Source organism: Salvelinus alpinus, chromosome 15 (assembly GCF_045679555.1).
Source record: "Salvelinus alpinus chromosome 15, SLU_Salpinus.1, whole genome shotgun sequence".
Classification (NCBI taxonomy): Eukaryota; Metazoa; Chordata; class Actinopteri; order Salmoniformes; family Salmonidae; genus Salvelinus; species Salvelinus alpinus.
The window spans coordinates 19,024,126-19,044,602 of NC_092100.1; the positions used below are offsets into that span (position 1 = coordinate 19,024,126).

A 20,477-nucleotide genomic window follows, 5' to 3' on the forward strand; every position below is an offset into this window, starting at 1 on the left:
GCTTGTAAGTAAGCATTTCACTGTAAGGTCTACACCTGTTGTATTCGGCGCAGGTGATAAATACTATTTGATCTGATTTGATCATGAGGGGCCACAATGGCTCGTGGGTCTGCGTATCCTTAAGCAAGGCAAGGCACTAACATCCTTACTGACACGTCCAGCTGTTCAAATGGATCATTAGCTAAAGCCTAGCCAAGCCAGGTAGATCAGAGTGGATAAAGACAGAAGGTACCATAGAAATGACAACATCATTAACAGACCCAAACAGAAGGGCTGATTCAAGCTGGTCATGAGTGCTGCCAGGGATGATTCCATCTACAGAGGCCCAGGTGGAGAGAGAGAGGCAGCAACAAACAGCCCATTGTGCCGTTAATCACAAGCTCAACACATCTGTGGCTGGTCTATTCAGAGCCCCAGTGAAGATGAGGAGTGATGATGATGGAAATGCTGCTTTTAGGGAACACAACCATGTATCTTATAAATCAACCTCATCCTGTTAGTATTCTTTCCACACTCACACACAGAGACTTCATAGGCATAAAACAACAAGTTATAATGACAAATGCTGTTTGGTTAATACTTTATGTAATATGTCGACTTACGCCTCTGGCCCTACAACTAAAGACCACTAGAAAACATGGGATCATACTGTCAGTGTGGGACTGAGAGAAGGTCCACAGTAGGTCTCCAGCAATTTCCCCATTGACTCTACTACCTGTGCTGTGCTGGACAAGTTAAGATGGTGGTCACGTCCGTCCAGGGGAGATGGTGTTTTCACACTCTGTTTAACTCTGTGACCATCATCAACTCATCAGCAGTGAACGTACAGCGTATCGTACACAGCCCACCATATCCTCCCTGCTCTCGAGCAGCTCTCCCACAGAATACCAATCACAGAAGGACTGGAGATGAGGGAACAAGAAAAGGAGAGAAATATATGGGAAATCATATTCAATCTCAGTTAGCTACTGAAGTATATTTTACGTTTTGACAATACTGATAGGCTTTATTTGTATATAGTGCTTTTCATGCATAATTACACCACAAAGATCATGAACTACATACACGCAAACCATTTTATGACACTATTTAAACGTTTGGTGGTCATTGAGAAGATATTGTTACAGGAAGCACTCCTGAGGGATGGCTGCTGTCACTGCAAAAAAAATAAAGGATGTTGATTCAACATACAATTGTAAGGCAACCAGCTGCAATAGGATTGTGAGTTGTTCACCAAAAACTTTTTGTTGTGAGTTTGCTCAACAATTGTACATTGAATCAACATCCCCGAAAATTCGATCAATAACAATATCAACTTCCTCAATAGCCTATGCTATGTATCTTAATATGGATGTAGAAATGCATGATTCATACATTACACACAGGCGATTCACAGATTGAAGTTACCATAAATCTCTGATCAAACTTCTAAGTATTTGATCAAGGCTTCATCCCACTAGGGCAGCTGTAGGGCGGTCATAAAAGTATTATGATGGGCACTGGCTCAGCAAGCCAACTTCTCTGAGTTCTGATGGATTCATATTTTCCACACGGAGTGATTTAACCTTTCTCGCCCCGGGGTTCCGCTAGCGGAACACCCACAACATTCTGCTGCCTTCGCAGAGCGCGAAATTCAAAAAATATTTTTTTGAAATATTTAACTTCCACACATTAACAAGTCCAATACAGCAAATGAAAGATAAACATCTTGTGAATCCAGCCAACATGTCCGATTTTTTTAATGTTTTACAGCGAAAACACAATATATATTTATGTTAGCTCACCACAATAGCCAAACACACAACGCTATTTATCCACCGCATAGGTAGCTTTCAAAAAACCAACAAAATATAGATATAATTAGTCCCTAACCAAGAAACAACTTCATCAGATGACAGTCTTATAACATGTTACACAATACATTTATGTTTTGTTCGAAAAATGTGCATATTTGAGGTATAAATCATAGTTTTACATTGCAGCTACAATCACAAATAGCACCGAAGCATCCAGAATAATTACAGAGAGCAACGTTAAATACATAAATACTCTTCATAAAACATTTTGTGAATCCAGCCAATATTTCCGATTTTTTAAAGTGTTTTACAGCGAAAACACAATATAGAAATATATTAGCTTACTACAATAGCCAAACACACAACCGCATTTATTCACCGCAAAAATAGCTTTAGCAAAAACCAGCAATAAATATAAAATAAATCACTAACCTTTGGACAACTTATAACATCATGTTACACAAAACATTTATGTTTTGTTCGAAAATGTGCATATTTAGAGCTGAAAACCGTGGTTATACATTGTGAAAATGTAGCAACTTTTTCCCAGAATGTCCGGATATATTTCCGACACTCACCTAATCTGACCAAATTACTCATCATAAACTTTACATAAAAATACTTGTTGTATGGCAAATGAAAGATACACTGGTTCTTAATGCAACCGCTGTGTTAGATTTTTTAAAATAACTTTAGTACGACATACAGCTTGCGTTATTGCGAGACAGCGCCCGCTAAAAGGGCGGAGAATAGGACTAAACATTTCACACAAAAATACGAAATAACATCATAAATTGTTCTTACTTTTGTTGAGCTTCCATCAGAATCTTGTACAAGGAGTCCTTGGTCCAGAATAAATCGTTGTTTGGTTTTAGAATGTCCTTTTCTCCTGTCGAATTAGCAACCTTAGCTAGCCAAGTGGCGCGAACATGTCCATCTTCTTTCGACGCAAACAACGAAAAACTCCAAAAGTCCCGATAAACGTTGAATAATCTGATAAAACTCGGTTGAAAAAACATACTTGACGATGATATTATCACATGTATCAAATAAAATCAGAGCCGGAGATATTAGCCGTGTATACCGAACGCTTTTCAGAAGGCAATCTGGGGTTCCTTCTCGCGCCTTCGAAGACAATGAAATTTCCAGACCTGTCACTCCAAAAGCTCTTGTTCGACCTCAGATCAAGCTAGACACCCCATTTCACCTCCCACTGCCTGTTGACATCTAGTGGAAGAAGTATGAAGTGCATATATATTGATAGATATAAGCCAGTTGAATAGGCAGGCCCTGGAACAGAGCCTCGATTTCAGATTTTTCACTTCCTATCTGGAAGTTTGCTGCAAAATTAGTTCTGTTTTACTCACAGATATAATTCAAACAGTTTTAGAAACGTGAGAGTGTTTTCTATCCAATAGTAATAATAATATGCATATTGTACGATCTAGAATAGAGTACAAGGCCGTTTCATTTGGGCACGATTTTTTCCCAAAGTGAAAATAGCGCCCCCTACACACTAACAGGTTAATCTCTCCTTCAGTTGCTTGCAACCTCTGAGTGGATGTAAGAATAGGAGATATGTGCATGCCTAAAGAAAGCCAAAGAATTTTCTCACCTCCACAGAGAGACTTTATACAGAGACGTTTGGTCTGGATGAAGTCCCTGATCTCTACTTGGCCAGCGAGGATGCTAAGATGACACAGAAAACTAGGTCAGTTGTCTGATGTCTCCTCGTTTCACACCTTACATATAGCTTTGCTTTCTCTATTAAAACTACACATCTACTTATCATCTTATCATAGTCAAAAATGGAAGCAAAACAAATGTCCGATTTTTGATTATGAATACTGAAAATGTTAGCCTGTACCTGTCAACTGAAACTAGATAGCCATTGGGTGTTAAAAGAGGCCCAGTTCCTCAGAATATCAGCTGTAGGTAGCCTGTTTTCCCCATTTTGGTTGTGGGTGATTGTTTTCTGTTTTGTGTGTATTCCTTACAGAACTGTTTCGTTTTCATTCTCGCTCTTTATTATTTTTGTCATTTCAGTGTTCAGTTTATTTTGTTTATTAAAATGAACACTTACCACGCTGCACCTTGGTCCTCTTCTCCTTCACCAGACGAAAGCCGTTACAAGCTGATTCTAATGAGGTACAGTGCAACCATGATGTATTGTACGGTACTGCATCTGTCAGCCTCAATGTTTGTTAGTCAGAAGGAAGTTCACAGTTTTTTGTTAACTTTTTACTTCCTCAGTTGGCACATATCACAGACCAGCAGGCCACCGGATGCGGGCAGAAACGCAGAAGCAGACATGACACTGTGAACTGCCATTTCCTGCTTTCTTTTTGTTGTTTGTGTTTTACAGTTCCCCTATTAACTGGTCAAATTTGCCATCCATCCTGTGGCAATCAGTCTTACTTACACACTTCAAACTGAAACATTATGGATTATTATGACCGTTTCAAGGTTATTCACTGGTTCAAAATAATTTTGGCTATCAGAGTAATCTCTTATGAAATAGAATTCAAGGGAAAAAACAATTGATGTGATGTAATACTATCTTAATTACATAGCCTCCCGTTAGTCACTCACAAATGTGACATGCTGTAATATGTCAAGCTGCTCTTATAAGCTTTTTGGGTTGCTTACACATATTTTCAGGTGTTAGAGCAGGTGAAGTGAAATACTTATGTTACTAGCACCAAAAGGGCAGTAGAATGTATCGCAAATACAATACAAATACAAAAATAATTTAAAAAATCTAAACAAGAAATTAAAAAATGACAGAACAGGTCTAATGAACAACCCAGAGTATATATATTAGAGTGAGCATGTGCCATAATAATTGCATGAATGAAATTGAAATACATTCACCTAGTATTATTGTGCTACATGAAATGTTACAAAACGTTTTGTACAGTCCAAAAACCAACACAAGCCCACAAGCTGGGATGGATATGAGGTGCAGCAGACAAAAAGGCTGTCGTAAGCAGGTACTCTACAGTCTGGTATGTGCTTGGTCCTGGTTATGAACTCTAGCAATGAGAGGCTGCAGAGACAGCTGACAAAGAAAACCAAGTCATACTGAGAGAAACAGACACACACGCACACACAGCACAGCGCAGCTCCAGCATGGCTCACTGTAATCCTAACGCACCATGTCTCAGCCAAACGAGGGGCTCGGATAACACACACAATGCCATGCTGTGTGTGAGGCTTACTAAAGTCCTTACAGGGTTGTAAATGTAATTTCCCAGATCAAAGTTCATGATATGCCCCTGTAACGTGATGATGTTGAGAGGTACTGTTGATCTGAATACAATGGGGTCCTTTAGAAGCTAGGTCCTCCTGAGGCTCTATGGGCCATCCTCTGGTTGTGTGAGGCTGATTGACAGTACCACTGGGTCTGAGTCATACCACCCTGATGTTGATATTATACATGGATGGTATTATGCTGGTATTAGTGCTAACATCATCACAAAATCTCACAAATCCTTTGTTGTTCGTAACCAGATTACACTGTTCAATAGAACACATGAAAGCCACATGGAGACTGTAAAAGACATGACAGGTCTCTCATAACAGCAAAGCGGGAGGCAACTCACTATTAATCAAACAAGATTCATTCATACACGCGCACAATCACACATGTGTGCACACACACACCTTTAAAAATGAGTGTTAGAGGCTGGAGCAAAAGACCGGATGAACTCAGGAGAAACCGTCTCAACAAAGACTAGGCCAGTGGGTCCTTCAGCCCTCAATCACTCAGTGTCTCCGTCACAAGCTCACACAGCCCCACTGCACAAAGCACAGTTTATTTTTATTTATTTTTATTTCACCTTTATTTAACCAGGTAGGCTAGTTGAGAACAAGTTCTCATTTACTACTGCGACCTGGCCAAGATAAAGCAAAGCAGTTTGACACATGCAACAACACATAGTTACACATGGAATAAACAAACATACAGTAGGGGGAAAAAGTATATATACAGTGTGTGCAAATGAGGTAAGATAAGGGAGGTAAGGCAATAAAATAGGCCATAGTGGCGAGGTAATTACGATATAGCAATTAAACACTGGAGTGATAGATGTGCAGAAGATGAATGTGCAAGTAGAGATACGGGGGTGCAAAGGAGCAAAATAAATAAATAAATACAGTATGGGGATGAGGTAGTTGGATGGGCTTATTACAGATGGGCTATGTACAGGTGCAATGATCTGTGAGCTACTCTGACAGTTGGTGCTTGAAGTTAGTGAGAGAGATAAGAGTCTCCAGCTTCAGCGAGAACAGGAAGGAGAGGCAGCCAAAGGAGGAATTGGCTTTGGGGGTGACCAGTGAAATATACCTGCTGGAGCGCGTGCTGCGGGTGGGTGCTGCTATGGTGACCAGTGAACTGAGATAAGGCGGGGCTTTACCTAGCAAAGACTTGTAGATGACCTGGAGCCAGTGGGTTTGGCGATGAGTATGAAGCGAGGGCCAGCCAACGAGAGTGTACAGGTCGCAGTGGTGGGTAGTATATGGGGCTTTGGTGACAAAACGAATGGCACTGTGATAGACTGCATCCAATTTGTTGAGTGGAGTGTTGGGGGCTATTTTGTAAATGACATCACCGAAGTCGAGGATCAGTAGGATAGTCAGTTTTACGAGGGTATGGTTGGCAGCATGAGTGAAGGATGCTCTGTTGTGAAATAGGAAGCCGATTCTAGATTTAATTTTGGATTGGAGATGCTTAATAACCTCTAACGAGTCACAAACCCGGATCCGGGATCCCCCCCATCAAAAAAGCTGACTAGCATAGCCTAGCCTAAAGCCACAGGGATATCATATAATAAAATGTTCATGAAATCACAAGTCCAAGACACCAAATGAAAGATACACATCTTGTGAATCCAGCCATCATTTCTGATTTTTAAAATGTTTTACAGGGAAGACACAATATGTATTTCTATTAGCTAACCACCATAGCAAAAGACACAACCTTTTTTTCCCACCATTTTTTTCCTGCATAGGTAGCTATCACAAATTCGACCAAATAAAGATATAAATAGTCACTAACCAAGAAACAACTTCATCAGATGACAGTCTGATAACAGATTTATTGTATAGCATATGTTTTGTTAGAAAAATGTGCATATTTCAGGTATAAATCACAGTTCTACATTGCAGCTGCAATCTGAAATAGCGCCGAAGCAGCCAGAATAATTACAGAGACCAACGTCAAATACCTAAATACTCAACATAAAACATTTCTGAAAAATATATGGTGTACAGCATATGAAAGACAAACATCTTGTGAATCCAGCCAATATTTCCGATTTTTTAAGTGTTTTACATCGAAAACACAATATAGCATTATATTAGCTTACCACAATAGCCAGAAACACAAGCCATTTACCAGCAGCAAAGGTTAGCGATCGTAACAAACCAGCAAAAGATATATAATTTTTGACTAACCTTCATAAACTTCATCAGATGACAGTCCTGTAACATCATATTACACAATGCATATAGGGTTTGTTCGAAAATGTGCATATGTAGCGGCACAAATCGTGGTTATACAATGTGAATAGTAGCCAAACTTCAAGCAATCTGTCCGGCGCCATCTTGGAGAGGCACCTAATCTAATAATTAGTTTTTAATGCAACCGCTGTGTTAGATTAGCTATGTGGCCCAGACATGCCCAACTCTTCAAAACGCAGGACAAAGAACATTCCGAAAATCGCAATATACTCATATAAACTGATATAACTCGGTTTAAAATAACTACGTTATGATGTTTCTAACACCTATATCGAATAAAATCAGAGCCGGATATATCTAACGCCGATAACGTGAGCTTTTCAGAATGCCATCCTGAGGTCCTCCTCTGCGCCATGACGAACGTTGAAAAGGGTGCCCCCCTTGTTCCAAGCCCATTTATACTGCCTCAGATCTACCTAGCAACACCATTTCAATTCTCAACGCTTGCTGACATCTAGGGGAAATCGTATGCAGTGCTTGTCGACCAATAGAATAATTGCAAATTATTTAACTGACCCAGGAACAGAGTTCCCAATTTCAGATTTCTCACTTCCTGACAGGAAGATTGCTCCAACTCGAGTTCTGTTTTACTCACAGATATAATTCAAACGGTTTTAGAAACTAGAGAGTGTTTTCTATCCAATAGTAATAATAATATGCATATTGTACGAGCAAGAATTGAGTACGAGGCAGTTTAATTTGGGAACAAAATTTTTACAAAGTCGAAATGGCCCCCCCTATTGACAAGAAGTTTTAATGTGGGTCTGGAAGGAGAGTTTACAGTCTAACCAGACACCTAGGTATTTGTAGTTGTCCACATATTCTAGGTCAGAACCGTCCAGAGTAATGATGCTGGACGGGCGGGCAGGTGCGGGCAGCGATCGGTTGAAGAGCATGCATTTAGTTTTACTTGCATTTAAGAGCAGTTGGAGGCCACGGAAGGAGAGTTGTATGGCATTGAAGCTCGTCTGGAGGTTAGTTAGCACAGTGTCCAAAGAAGGGCCAGAAGTATACAGAATGGTGTCATCTGCGTGGAGGTGGTTCAGAGAATCACCAGCAGCAAGAGCGACATCATTGATGGATACAAAGAAGAGAGTCGGCCCGAGAATTGAACCCTGTGGCACCCCCATAGAGACTGACAGAGGTCCGGACAACAGGCCCTCCGATTTGACACACTGAACTCTATCAGAGAAGTAGTTGGTGAACCAGGCGAGGCAATCATTTGAGAAACCAAAGCTGTTGAGTCTGCCGATAAGAATGTGGTGGTTGACAGAGTCGAAAGCCTTGGCCAGGTCGATGAATACGGCTGCACAGTATTGTCTCTTATCGATGGCAGTTATGATATCGTTTAGGACCTTGAGCGTGATTGAGGTGCACCCATGACCAGATCGGAAGCCAGATTGCATAGCGGAGAAGGTACTGTGGGATTCGAAATGGTCGGTGATCTGTTTGTTAACTTGGTTTTCGAAGACCTTAGAAAGGCAGGGTAGGATATAGGTCTGTAGCAGTTCACCACCAAACTAGGCTTCTGCACTCAGAACACGCTCACACTGCACCAATTCTCTAACCCATCAACGAGCCCCACAGAGACACTCCACAGAGAGTTGTCAGCTACCAAACAGCTACAGTTGTCAGCTACCTAAAAAGAACTAGAAGCACTCTCTATGCCCATGTTTTCAACATTACCTTGTCAGACCTCAGACCACTACAAATGGAGATTGATTTTGGGAAACAAAATCCTGGTGTGCTGAGTACACCACTTGGGCCCTGTATGCCCTTTCACAAATCCATGCTGTCCTGGAACACATTAATATCCACCTGTTATTCAACATTTTGTATTTGTATTTATTATGGATCCTGGGGTCCAGCTAAATTAAGGCAGTCATACATTTAAAAAAACATTACAATACATTCATAACAGATTTCACAACATATTAAGTGTGTGCCCTCAGGCCTCTACTCTACTTCCACATATCTACAACACAGAATCCATGTGTACATGTGTGTATAGTGCATATGTTATTGTGTATTTGTATGCATGTGTCTATGTTTGTGTTGCTTCACAGTCCCCGCTGTTTCATAAGGTGTATTTTTATCTGTTTTTTTTTATCTAATTTTACTGCTGGTAGGAGTTACTTGATGTGGAATAGAGTTCCATGTAGTCATGGCTCTATGTAGTACTATGCTCCTCCCATAGTCTGTTCTGGACTTGGGGACTGTGAAGAGACCTCTGGTGGCATGTCTTGTAGGGTATGCATGGGTGTCCAAGCTGTGCGCCAGTAGTTCAAACAAACAGCTCGGTGCATTCAACATGTCAATACTGTGAGCGTTGCGTGTAACAAATCCGGTATCAGGATAAATAAAAGCAAGGTCTACTAACTTTAATTATGTTTAATTAACACAAACAATAAATGGCAAATGCAATTTTCGTATATACGGGTTCGCTGTATCACCGCGCAGGGTAAAAACAGGGAACTGGCAGGAAGTACGTAAACAGATGTTCTTATACCGTGATGACGTAGTTCCAACGCGTCTGTTGGCCTATCACAGTAGAGGCTGAGCGTGGTTTAAACTTTGCTCAGCCTATCGCCGGTACTCAGACTGGTCCCCTTCTCTCAGATGTCCGCATCTGGTCGTTGCGTAGATTAGATCCGTCTTGTGTCTTCCCCGATTCTACACTCAAACAGTTCCTTATTTGGTATTGTCCAGTGCCCTACCCTCCCTGGTTGGCCTAGAGATATGCACCCCTCCCCTCTCCAGATTGACCACAGCTTTTATGGCCTGTCACTCTATGTTGGTCAGTCTTTACACACATACATCTGTATTGTTTGTGTGTGTGTGTGTAACAAAACAATATTCATCTTCATACAATATGGTAGCAGGTTATAGTGCATAAACATAAATCCTAACAATACCTCTCACAAATACAAGTAGTGATGAAGTCAGTCTCTCCTCCACTTTCAGCCAGGAGAGATTGACATGCATGTTATTAATGTTAGCTCTCTGTGTACATTCAAGGGCTAGCCGTGCTGCCCTGTTCTGAACCAATTGCAATTTGGCACCTGACCACACGACTGAACAGTAGTCCAGGTGTGACAAAACTAGGGCCTGTAGGACTTGCGTTGTTGATAGTGCTGTTAAGAATGCAGAGCAGCATTTAATTATAGACAGACTTCTCCCCAACCTAGCTACTGTTGTATCAATATGTTTTGACCATGACAGTTTACAATCTAGGGTTACTCCAAGCAGTTTAGTCTCCCGAACCTGCTCAATTTCCACATTATTCATTACAAGATTTAGTTGAGGTTTAGGGTTCAGTGAATGATTTGTCCCAAATACAATGCTTTTAGTTTTTGAAATATTTAGGACTAACTTATTCCTTGCCACCCATTCTGAAACTAACTGCAGCTCTTTGTTAAGTGTTGCTGTCATTTCAGTTGCTGCGGTATCTGACGTGTATAGTGTTGAGTCATCCGCATTTTCTCAAAGCCAGTGTCATGTCGTTAGGAAATATTTAAAAAAGCAAGCGGCCTAGACAGCTGCCCTGGGGAATTCCTGATTCTACCTGCATTATGCTGGAGAGGCTTCCAACACCCTCTGTGTTCTGTTAGACAGGTGACTCTCTATCCACAATATAGCATGAGGGGTAAAGCCATAACACATACGTTTTTCCAGCAACAGGCTATGATCGATAATGTCAAAAGCCCCACAATCCTTTCATCATCAATTTCTCTCAGCCAATCACCTATTTGCCATCTCTTTTGCCTCATGCCTCTCAACCAAACAATTTTTCAATTCCTCATCAATCCAACAGTTTTTTATTTTATATTATTTTTTATTTTTACCCCCTTTTTTCTCCCCAATCTCGTGGTATCCAATTAATTGTTAGTAATTACTATCTTGTCTCATCGCTACAACTCCCGTACGGGCTCGAGAGAGAGGAAGGTCGAAAGCCATGCGTCCTCCGAAACACAATCCAACCAAGCCGCACTGCTTCTTAACACAGCACGCCTCCAACCCGGAAGCCAGCCGCACCAATGTGTCGGAGGAAACACCGTGCACCTGGCTACCAGGTTAGCGCGCACTGCGCCCAGCCCGCCACAGGAGTCACTGGTGCGCGATGAGACAAGGATATCCCTACCGGCCAAACCCTCCCTAACCCGGACGACGCTAGGCCAATTGTGCGTCGCCCCACGGACCTCCCGGTCGCGGCCGGCTGCGGCAGAGCCTGGGCGCGAACCCAGTCTCTGGTGGCACAGCTAGCGCTGCGATGCAGTGCCCTAGACCACTGCGCCACCCGGGAGGCCCTGATTTAACAGTTTTTACAATAATTTTCTTAATGGGCATGCTTATTAGTAACTGGGATAAGCAATTTCATAAATGTGTCAATTGGAGCGTCTGGTTGCTCATCATTACACACCATGGACCAACAAATATTTTTTACATCAACAACATAGGAATCACTACAAAACTTATTGTATGACCACTTATACACAATATTAGGTCTAGCCTTTGGAACTTTGGTTTTCCTAGATATAGCTACTAAATTGTGATCACTACATCCGATGAATTAGGATACTGCCTTCAAACAAACTTCTGCAGCATTAGTAAAGATATGATCAATACATGTTGATGATTTCATTCCTGCACTGTTTGTAACTACCCTGGAAGGTTGATTGATAACCTGAACCAGGTTGCAGGCACTGGTTACTGTTTGAAGCTTTCTCTTTTGTGGGCAGCCTGATGAAAGTTGTCAATATTTAAATCACCCAGAAACTATACCTCTCTATTGATATTACATACATTATCAAGCACTTCACACAGGTTATCCAGAGACTTTTAGCACTTGGTGGTCTATAGCAGCTTCCCACCAGAATGGGCTTTAGGTGAGGCAGGTGAATCTGTAGCCATATTACTTCAACAGTATTTAACATGAGATCCTCTCTAAGCTTTACAGGAATGTAGTTCTAAATATAGACTGCAACACCATCCCCCTTGGTATTTCTGCCTTTTCTGTAAATGTTAGAACCTTGTATTGCTACCACTGTATCATCAAAGGTATTATCTAAGTGAGTTTCAGAGATTGTCAGAATATGAATGTTATCTGTTACTAGCAAATTATTGATTTCATGAACCCTGTTTCTTAAGCTACATATGTTAATGTGTGTAACGCTCGTTGTTGGAAGGATTGGACCAAGGTGCAGCGTGGAAGGCGTTCATCATATTTATTAATGTGAACCAGCAACAAGCTTTGTAGGGCTCAAAAGCAACAATACAAAATCAAGATCCCACAAACAACAGGTGGGAAAAAGCTGCCTAAATATGATCCCCAATCAGAGACAACGAAAGACAGCTGCCTCTGACTGGGAACCATACCAGGCCAACATAGATATATACAAACTAGAGTACCCATCCTAGTCACACCCTGACCTAACCAAAATAGAGAATAAATAGGCTCTCTGAGGTCAGCGCGTGACAATGTGGCAATTTTAACACTTTTCTGTGTTGCTTGATAATTTTTCTTGCTTTATTGGGAAGCTTAGGTGGGGAAGACATACTCGGGTTATTTTTATTAGTGCAGGGTGAGCTACACACAGTGGACTTCCTACTAGGGCACACCACCTCAGTGCTAACAGTATTACTCTGGTTCATATGCATATGATTATTGCATATAATAGCTGTAGGATCAGCAGAGGCATTCCGGGTAGTAAGAGGGACATAAATTAGGTTATTTACATTGTGTCTTCCAACACCCCTAGGATAATGTACATTTGCTGAAGCATTATGACAACTCAGCAACACAATGGTAGGGATTAAATGAGCTAGACTTGGGTCATTGATAAGTCATTATCTCAACACAGCCTTATAATGCTGTGAAAGGATCCAGGAATCCAAATGATTTGGGTGGATTGCTTCCTCCTTATAATACAAGCTTTGTTTCCAGAAGGTATCAAAATTGGCAATAAATGTTACTCCCACAGAGCTGCAATAGTCGCATAGCCAGTTATGGAGGGCTAAAAGTCTGTTGAACCGTTCAATGCCACGATTTAGGGAGGGCAGACAGAGGGCCCAATATTATGGGCCGTTTGTTGGTGTCAAGTAGAGACCCAATCAGTTCTTTAAAATCCATCTTCAGCTGTTCTGAGCTGCCTTTCATCATGTAATTTGCCCCACATGAACCATGAACCCGCAGGCACTGAAACTGTCATAAACACATGACACAGATGTAACATATTCCAACACTGCAAGGACATTGCTAATTGATGGATCAATATTCAAGAGGAAGTGACTCAAGGAAGAAAACAATGTGCTTTCACTCAAATGAATCACCCAATTAGAGAGCATTACTTTCATGAATTATCTGGAGCATGGATAATGTGTTAACACGCACTTATCCAACTTACTAAGTTCATTTACATAATGTCCAACTCTGTTCTGATGTAACACATATATACTGTAGCAACAATACTTAAGGACAGGGTCTGTTATTCAGAACTGTACTGGTCTTTGTTTAAAAATATATATATATATATAATAATAATAATCTTGTTAGCGTTTTCTCCAGTCACAGAACTAACATCAGTGGTAACCAGATAGAAAACAAACAGTTTGATACTGTGAGCTACATAATGTACTGTATAGAACAGCATGGTTAATTTGAAGAAAAAAAACGTGCACTCCTTTGTTGTACTCATAACCATGGCAAAGTGCTGAGTGGGGGGGGGGGGTTGAGTAGGGAAGTGCAGCTCCACACTCACAGAACCAAAGCATTCTAAACTATAGAGATAGATCTCCCTGCTGCTGGAGAGCTACCGTCCTATAAGTTTTCACTCCAACCCTAATCTTGCTCACTTGATTCTAATAATTAGCTGGTTGATAAGCTGAATCAGGTTAGTTACAACTGGGTTTGGAGCAAAAACCTACAGGGAGGTAGCTCTCCAGGAATAGGGTTGGAGAGCCCTGGTCTATACTGTATGTGTTCTGAAATCATAAAACCAATCATAACTCTTTCTCATTATTCACAGTGAGAGGACAGATCTCCACTGTGGTTTTCTGAGTATTCCAGGGACTATTGATTGGCCCGGCTCCGCTGCAATCAGGCTCTCTCTGTCTGCTTATTGATGCAGGGTTTTAGACTAATGGCTCTTGAATTAACACTGATGCTATCGGCCGCAATAAAGGATATCAAATGGAGCACTACCAAAAGCATGATGGGAAAGACCTGAGCCAAGTAAGCAGTGTGCAAATACACCAAAAAGAGGTGTAACATGGTTTAAAGTGGAGTTCTATGTTGCTACCCCATATAATGCAATTTGTATTGTAGTTCATGCCATTGACATTCCATATAGCGATAACGTTTAAGCGTATTACTGTAACTAACATCCATCAGTTTTTCTGAGAGCATAGAAGGAACTGTGCAAAGAGGAATTTGTTGGACTACAGATGTAGGATTGTAATTTGATCACTCTGTTGCAGAAGAACTTTCCTGCAATGCAGGAAATGTAAAAATGGTAGTGTATTTTAGGTTTAATTTTCCCTTACAAAAAATGTATCAACCCCCACAAAAATGTCCATTAATTATAATCCACATAATAATTCAAATTTCCTATTGCTTCAGGAAAATTGTTCTGCTGTAGCAAACTTGCTCAAATTACGATCTTACATCTGTTCACAGAATTTGTGGACTAAGTTACTGACATAAAGCAATGATTCAAAAACTTTCTTTGAATAACTTACCCTCAACAATTCAAACATCCACCCCTCCTGCTGAAATTGGCATTAAAAGACATGGGCATTTCAGATGTGGCCTAAATCTATTGGCTGGTCTAATCTTTAAGTAGGTCAAGAGGCTAATGCTTTTAATCCTTCCACTAGAAGCGCCCCGGTATCACATGTTTTGGTCCTGCCGATACTCCACATCCCATCTGCAGCTCTAAATGGGTGCCTAGGGACACTGTACGTGCCGAGGCTGGCAGAGTGACTTCAATTTTAATGGGGTCTGCTGTCCTAACTATCCTGATACAGTTCACTCAGGTCCACAAACCAGTAGAAACTGGTTTCCATTCACTTAACAAATGTAAACAGAGGGCTTGAGATTATAGTTTAATGTTGTATGTTTAAAGACCATTCCACACGTTCAGATATGCAGTGACCCTCATCTGGGTGATGTAAAGAACTCCCACATGTTTCAGGTATGTACAATAGTCAGCTGGGGAGAGGTTCAAATCCGGAGAGTTGGTTGTAAAGAGCAGTGGCAAGGGGGTGGGGATCTCAGAATGGAACCCAGTTTATCTTCTTGAGTCATTTACCTCCATAAGACACACAACTTTCTCTGTCGACAGTGTCCAGATTACTGAAGGGTGAAAGTTCACAGTGTCCCAGTCTTGGCTGTGACATTTGAGAACTGGATGACCTGGCTACAGGTGAGAGTCACTGTAAAAGTCACCGGCGGCAACTAAGCCACTTATCTCCAATGTTGTGTATGTTAGGACTGCATCTTTCACAACCTCTGACTCTGAGGCATCAGCCAGTGACAGTCATCAGCCAGCGACTGTTGGCAGGCCCAAAATAATCCACTGTCTGTCAGCCATGACACGTAATTCAGTACACCGAGCTAATGTACCATCTAGGTCAACTACATACTGTATGTGTACACTTTTAAAGTAATACATTATCTAAAACTTACAATAAAAGTTTGTCATGTGATTGTAACGGTTAATTGATAGTTAGGAAATCTCTGATATATGGGTGATATAGAAAAGGAATAGTCACTCAGTAGTTGATAATATTTCAAATTAAATCATAAGGGTGATAACTAGATGGCAATACATATTTGCCTAACGTGTTACACTACAGTACTTATTCAATCCGGGGAGGGCTGCTGCTAATCAGGTTGCATCATTTACTCTGAACACTGATCCTATTAGGCCGAGCAGCATTAGCTATTCTGAGCCTGTAACCAGCCTGAGAGCTTCTTATCGTGTTGCTTTTGGGTTGGTTTTATGTCCTCTTAAATAAAGCATGAATTTCCATGATTTCATAATCCAATCATGTTGCATCCCAGGCTTTTGGAACCTCTCACTCCCTAACTCTCTCCCTCTCTCCTCTGGCTCTGTTTGAGCCAATAATAAATCTGCCATGTTGGCAAAGGAGGGCAATAAAAGTATGACAGACAGAGGAAAACATGTTACGTAAGTGTACCACCGCTGCCGTACTCACAAGTAGGGGAGAAGATCTCAGAACAACACTAATTGGTGGGATGAGTGGCTGCTCTCCTCAGTCTGAGAGTATAATTTAATTTAATACCAGCATGCAGGACACAACATTACCCACAACCCTCAGCCAGGGCTCCCGAATGACAAGGGCGGCCAATCGAAACGTGTCTCTATCTCTTCCTGTTCTTCTGCCTTCTTGTCACGTTTCTAGTCATGGTTGGGACAGGTTGTAAAGCAGCTGGTTAGAGTCATATGGTTGTCTACACATATGGTCTAGTATACGTACTTGTAGGCGTATGTTGTCTCTCGGCAAAGCTAACATATGACAATATGCTGTGAGTTGAAGGAGCAGAGTCCAGGGGTTCAAAGGGCTTTGCAATGTGTGTGACATTTATTTTTTCCTTGCACCCGCTAAGCCTACATGTGTTGGATGAGACCAGACCATAGTAGCTACCAAGATGAAAAGAACACAGATTTTCCTCTGTGTCTCGTAATTAAGATGCTGGAGCCCATAGGCGTTGTAGAGGGTTCTTTTTCCCCCCTCAGTAATTGTCCTACAAATTTAGCTCCAACTTTTGAATGGTTGGACCTGTCAGCTAGTATGACCCCATCAATGAGAGCTATGACTCTCAGGACAACAATGCATTATGTATTATGTTTCCTTCCATGATGCTCACAAGCCGTGCAGTTCTTGTTAGAAGGGACAATGACACAATCACAATTGAAAGCAATGCAGATCTTATTTTCTATCTGATGTTCTATCCTGATGTTTTTGTGAATTTCCAAAACCTTTTGAATGCGTTTCAGTCACTTTGTGATGCAAATAAAACATTGAATCAAATAATTTCACATCTTATCTCATTAGCCTTATGAACATAGAAACTTGGTTGGAGTTTCTATCTGTGCTAGAATTAATTTAGTCTTGTATAATAAATTCTATACATTAGATTATACTGGATTAAGAATTTGTTTTTTTACCTTCATTTAAATAGGCAAGTCAGTTAAAATTTCTTCGGGATCGGTGTTCCTTCCACGGGACGGATGAGCTAACATAGGCTAATGCGATTAGCATGAGGTTGTAAGTAACAAGAACATTTCCCAGGACATAGACATATCTGATATTGACAGAAAGCTTAAATTATTGTTAATCTAACTGCACTGTCCAGTTTACAGTAGCTATTACAGTGAAATAATACCATGCTATTTATTGTTTGAGGAAAGTGCACAGTTCTGAACATGAAAAGTTATTAATAAACAAATTAGGCATATTTGGGCAGTCTTGATACAAAATGTTGAACAGAAATACAATGGTTCATTTGATCAGTCTAAAACGCTGCACATACACTGCTGCCATCTAGTGGCCAAAATCTAAATTGCAGCTGGGCTGGAATAATACATTATGGCCTTTCTCTACAAAGAATAAACGTTGTTATTTTCTTTGTATAATCTTTTACCAGATCTATTGTGTTATATTCTCCTACATTCCTTTCACATTTCCACAAACTTCAAAGTGTTTCCATTCAAATGGTACCAAGAATATGCATATCCTTGCTTCAGGGCATGAGCTACAGGCAGTAAGATTTAGGTATGTAATTTTAGGCGGGGGGGAAAAGGGGCGGATCCTTTAAGAACAAATTCTTATGTACAATGATGGCCTACCGGGGAACACTGCTTTGTTCAGGGGCAGAACGACAGATTTTTACCTTGTCTGCTCGGGGGGAATCCAAGATAGCGTAGCAGTCGGACGTCTGTTTTGTCTTGTCCCGTCCCGTCCCATGTATATATCATTTTCTTTGTATATATTTCGTATATATTTTTCATCTTCATCTTTCATCTCAATTTCCATCTACGAACTGAATATACTCTCCTGAAACCCGCCTCACCCAATGTGGTACAAATCTGATATTTTGTACACTTTAGAACCAGAACCCCCATCAGAAGCTAGCCAGCTAACTAGCTACTAGCTAGTAGTCAGTTAGCCACTGATAGTGGTCATCACCATTAACTCAGACATCAGCCAGCCTCAGCTCAGTCAATTCCTGCCAGTCTACACAGTGTGATATCAACCCAGAGCATATCGGACTGCTTTTTCTCTACCACATTTCCGGATTCCTACCTCATGCTCTGAACCTTTACACCGGTTCATCGCAGCTAGCTAGCTGCTATCCGAGTGGCTACACCTGGCAAACGTTTCTGTCCCGAAGCAAGCACCAGGTAGCCTGGAGCTAGCCTGGAGCTAGTCCCAGCCCCCGGCTAGCCGAAGAGGTTCTTCAGACAATTCTTGGGCTACAATACCTATTTTGCCAATTGGCCTGGACCCTTTAACTGCCGACACGGAGCCCCGATGATCCACCATGACTGGTCTGCCGACGTAACCGTCCGAGGGGGTTTCAACAGGCTCTTCCGTTGCGAAGTTCCCCGGAGGCCCATCTGCTAGCCTGCTAGCCCCGGCCCGCTAGCTGTCTGAATCGCCGTGTCTCCAGCTTGCATAGCTACTTACTGAACCCTATGATCACTCGGCTACACATGCCTCTCCCTAATGTCAATATGCCTTGTCTATTGCTGTTTTGGTTAGTGATTGTCTTATTTCACTGTAGAGCCTCCAGCCCTGCTCAATATGCCTTAGCTAGCCCTTTTGTTCCACCCCCCACACATGCGGTGACCTCACCTGGCTTAAATGGTGCCTCTAGGTTTACCTCCACTGTACTCACATCTGACCATACCCTTGTCTGTACATTATGCCTTGAATCTATTCTTCCGCGCCCATAAATCTGCTCCTTTTACTCTCTGTTCCGAACACACAAGACGACCAGTTCTTATAGCCTTTAGCCGTACACTTATCCTACTCCTCCTCTATTCCTCTGGTGATGTAGAGGTTAACCCAGGCCCTGCAGCCCCCAGCACCACTCCCATTCCCCAGGCAATTTCATTTGTTGACTTATGTAACTGTAAAAGCCTTGGTTTCATGCATGTTAACATTAGAAGCCTTCTCCCTAAGTTTGTTTTATTCACTGCTTTAGCACACTCCGCCAATGCGCATGTCCTAGACGTGTCTGAATCCTGGCTTAGGAAATCCTAAAATGTCTAACTATAACATTTTCCAACAAGATAGAACTGCCAAAGGGGGCGGAGTTGCAATCTACTGCAGAGATAGCCTGCAGAGTTCTGTCATACTATCCAGGTTTGTGCCCAAACAATTCGAGCTTCTACTTTTAAAAATCCACCTTTCCAGAAACAAGTCTCTCAACGTTGCCACTTGTTGCCACTTCAGCCCCCAGCTGTGCCCTGGACACCATATGTGAATTGATTGCTCCCCGTCTATCTTCAGAGTTCGTTCTGTTAGGTGACCTAAATTGGGACAAGCTTAACACCCCGGCCGTCCTACAATCTAAGCTAGATGCCCAGGTACAACCCTAAATCCAAAACCATGGGCATCCTCTTAGATATCATCCTGACCAACTTACCCTCTAAATACACCTCTGCTGTGTTCAACCAGGATCTCAGAGATCACTGCCTCATTGCCTGAGAGCGTAATGGGTCCGCGTAATGGGTCCGCGGTCTAGTGCTCCCTAAAACACTTCAGCGATCAGGCCTTTCTAATCGACCATTGTCCTGGAAGGATTTTGAACTCATCCCGTCAGTAGAGGATGCCTGGTTGCTCTTAAATAAGCATGTGTTATGAATTTTATGAATAATGACTAAATGATGTATACATTTAACCTAGAACTATAACTAATTGAATTCTACCCTGTTTTTCTTTATTGATAAATAATGCTAGTTCATAAGAAGTAAGAAGAGAGGAAGGTATGTGTGTGCCTAAAGAAAACAAAGTGGATCATTAAACTATGTTTGAACCGACCCGGCTATAACTCTGGGGAGATAAGATAAGGCATGGAGAGCCCCTCCAGATTTCCCGTATCTGGAGGGGACTGGAACTGTCAGC

The 20,477-nt window shown here is 41.6% G+C and overlaps 1 long non-coding RNA gene across 1 annotated transcript in view; it reads right to left on the reverse strand.

Annotated features, from left to right (window-relative positions):
* LOC139539262 (uncharacterized) overlaps positions 1 to 3,968 on the reverse strand; it is an 84,211-nt gene extending 80,243 nt beyond the window's left edge. The window contains exons 1-2 of the long non-coding RNA XR_011667900.1: positions 3,880 to 3,968; positions 3,412 to 3,485 (exon numbers count right to left, since the gene is read on the reverse strand). This is a non-coding gene — a long non-coding RNA (uncharacterized lncRNA). The remainder of the gene's footprint in view (positions 1 to 3,411; positions 3,486 to 3,879) is intronic.
* Between the last annotated feature and the right edge of the window lie 16,509 nt (positions 3,969 to 20,477).